Raw genomic sequence first — 4,069 nt, 5'->3', positions numbered from 1 at the left:
TGTGGTTTTAAAGTTTAATTTAATGCGTTGCAGATACATTGATAGTATTATGCGGTGTTCTGAATTGAAGTAAAATGATTAACTGAAATTTCTGATGGAAAAAAGTTTTCGAAACTAATTTTTATGATATTATTAATTGAGAAATTACAACGCAGTTACGTTTAACTTCTCAATATGTGTACAAAGATGAATGTTGTGTTACTTAAAAGAGGCAATGTCTATGAAAATTGGTTATCAATCTAAGAATTAAATTGATAAAAAACTTTCAAAATTCTGCTGTATTTCTATTATTTTTTCAATCCATACAATATATTCTTCTAAACTGCCACCTGTTATGAGACATTTAAAAATATCGCAATGTAATGACAAGCGCATTGTTTAAAAGTAACACCACTTGAAATAAATTCCTTTGCTCAGAAATCCGAATTCCTTGAGACATGATCATCAATTGCAATGCAACCTTCATTCAGTAATGTCGTTGAGAGGTGCACCAGTGATTTGATCCATCAGATCTCTCTCTCTCTCTTTATATATATATATATATATATATATATATATATATATATATATATATATATATATATATATATATATATATATATATATATATATATATATATATATATATATATATATATATATATATATATATAAACTCCTGAACCATCAGACCGAAAGCTATGAAATTTTGTATAAAGATAGTTCAAAGCACAACTGTTGACAATTAATAGAACATTCTACGGCAAACCGTTCGAGCGGGATGAGCAAAAAACAAAATTGAATTTTTGACTGGTTAAGCGTTAGCCATTGTTTTATATTTAACGATTCAGTTTTTCACATATTTCACAGATAACATTAGTTATAATTGGTATCTTACGGCTCTATTCTATAAAAAAATGGTTTATTGCACCCATTTATATATTTAAGTATATATATTCGTTATGTCAGATAAATTCAATTAACATAACATGGTAGCACGCGTGGTCTATGTCACCAAATTTATACACTTTCTGATACCACATGCTTTTATTTTATTTATATTAGTTCTTTTAAACGTGCTTCTAAAAATTACTTACTTAAAACCAACGGTTCATGGAACTGAAAAAAAATCATGTATTCAAAAACAAAATTTAGTGTGAAAGTGGTATAAATTTGTTTAGGACAAACGTAGCAAATCGACGCCAGTGAGTCTTAATTACGCCAATGATGATTAATTAATTAAGATAATATATGCATATTGAAATAGAAGAATTGCAACCAAAAAAATTTCACACACATTTCTCCCTCTACATGATTTATAAGACTACATTTTTCTGAAAAATGTGCAAATGTTGTCTCAATCTTAAATAAATGGGATTTTCAAAATTGACGAAATTTGTTTAGAGTTATTTTGGCGCATTTTTTTCTCAACTTTAAGAAACATCTTTTCTTTTTGTATTGCTCTGATAACTTTGAATTAATGTAAAATAAATAAATAAAATATATTAATAAAACATTCTCACCCCACCTCACTTTAAGCCAAGAGTATCCTGGGGTTTGGAGCTCCACAGTCTTGTGATCAATAGCTCAATTGTTGCAATTTGGCCAGTACCACTGAATATCAAACGTAAGTTTTTCAAAACGACATCTCAGTTCCTTTAGCCTCTGAGCCATCACGACTTTTGAATGAATAAAATATTTACATTTCTATCGAGTTTCCCATTTAAAGATAACTCTATAATAAATTGATAAATATCTAAAACGTAATGAAATGCTTGATTATGCGACAGCATCTGATTAACAAATCTGAAATTCGTGTTTAGCGTACATGCAAAAAAATGCCTTATTTTAACATAAAAATAGTCATATAAAAATTAAAAATAAAGATAATTTTTTGGCTAGTCTTCTTTGTTTTTATACATAATAATATAGATAGAAAAATTAAAATTTTATATTAATATTTATATTAAACTTTAATTATTAATATTAAAGTTATAGACACAAGTCTGATACCAAAACGGTTTTTGCAGGATGATTCAGTGGCGAATGGGTGCATTGAATAAAGAGACAATATTTAATAACAAGCAAATTTAATAAACAATAAAACAAGAATATACGAAATAAGGCTTTCCAATAAGCAATCCAGTTAAATCCATTGCCTGCCACACAAGTGATTACGGAATTATTGTGAATGATTATAGCGCCCTCTTTTGGTCAGGCAGAAATTCGTAACAAAGGTGTGAGAGGCCGGCAATAAATAATGGGAGAACGATTGTGTTTTTGAGCATCTTATGTCACACAATACAGCAATAAGCTTGTAACTTGTATAAATTACCTTGGTTATCATATGCAATAACTACACAAAATTTCGCAAATTTAGCTTAAATATTAGTAGAGATATGGGCAGTTTTATAAAAAAACGCACTTTTTTTGTTTTACGTTTTCTTACTATATAATTGTAGAAATATTCAATACAATTAAACAAATTATTAAAGTAATTTAAATTAATAACAAAAAATATCATTTTAAAATTTGAAAAAAAAAAATAGTTTCATATTGCTTAAAATATGAGTATTTAATTTAATGCTTTCAAATTGCAATTGCACATGAATATTAATTTTTTTCCATAATTTTGTTTTGACTCGTATTTGGTAACTTTTGAAAGAAAAAAAAAGTTTATAACTTATGAATTTCGTAATTTATGAAACTGTTTATAATAGTAATAATAGTAATATAGTAATAATAGTAATTTTCTATGTATTATTGTAAATTAGGGAAGAAAGTATTGAATGCAAAGCGATTTTACGCTAATTTTATTTTGTACTATTAAACAAGATTTATTAAAATTGATATCGGCATTATATAGGACCACCCCCTATTATTATGGTTTGTTTCAAGTAATTTTTCCTAATACCATCACATTTTGTAGTCCGTACAATAATTTTTGGGTATTATTTTTTATTGAATTTCGTAATATGATACATAATAGAATTTGTGGAAAATCAAGAGCTACAGTATAAAAGCTACTTATAAAATGGATGGAAACTTTTTACATTTTCAAGATATTCAAATTAGACTTTCTTATAGGTTATCAAATACAAAAGAAGAATTTAAAAATTTTCTTCAAATGTTTTTCGCGCATGAGCAGAATTCAAAATTCATTTATTTGTATCAAATATTTCTGCTGTTATAGTAAGAAATCAAAGAGGAAAAAAGGCTGGTTTTCATAAAAATGCCCATACCTCTACGAATAATATATATTTAAAAAATGTGTGCAATTATTGCATATGATAACCAAATTAATTTATATAAGTTACAAGCTCGTGGTTTGTTTTATTTCTGTAGTTAAAGTGCATTCAAAAACATTATTTTTTCGTTCGTATTTTATTGATGGTCCCTCAAACCTCTAAAAGTTTTGAGATTTATTGATAAGCATAAGAAACCGCAAAACCTAATTAGTTCTAAATTTTTAAAATAATTAACTATTTCTTAATATGAAAATACAATAATAATTAAGTATTATTGTGGTGTGGCTATATAAAAATGGGTAAAAAGGGGGGTGACTAACATTAAGTCAAATAAAGATTAAATGCAATTTAGAAAGTAATTATGTAAAGGCCGAAAAAGATGATAGTGGGGTACATTGGAAGTGGGTTCAAAATTTCAGGTCAGTGCAACTGAGGAACATGCTGAAAAAAAGGAAGGAAGAGAAAACAACTTATACAGTAAAATTACTCACCAGACTCATAGTTAGGGATGCGGAGAAACATGTTTATTGATTACTTAACATTGTAAAAAAACAAAAATGCTTGGCAAACATGCCAACACAGAAAAAAATCGGCCTAAGCCAAAAAAAAACAAACAAGCACTATATGAGAAAAAACAACAACTGACTGTTTCTTCGTTATGAAGATAGGCAAGAAAAAAACTCGCCAAAAAAATTAAAATTTTACGAATATCGCATTGGTTGGACGGAGAAGGATCAGAGGGACAAATCACAGAGCTGCAATTATTGGAAAACTGACGAAATTAATTGTTATGCTCCATGCCAAACATGAAGCAGGGTTGTCAAAAGTGGTGACACACCTGG

Source organism: Parasteatoda tepidariorum, chromosome 7, assembly GCF_982258835.1.
Source record: "Parasteatoda tepidariorum strain Cologne lab strain chromosome 7, Ptep-v5.0, whole genome shotgun sequence".
In the NCBI taxonomy this organism is placed as follows: domain Eukaryota; kingdom Metazoa; phylum Arthropoda; class Arachnida; order Araneae; family Theridiidae; genus Parasteatoda; species Parasteatoda tepidariorum.
The sequence above is the reverse complement of the archived record's forward strand: the minus strand, read 5'-3'. Positions refer to the sequence as shown.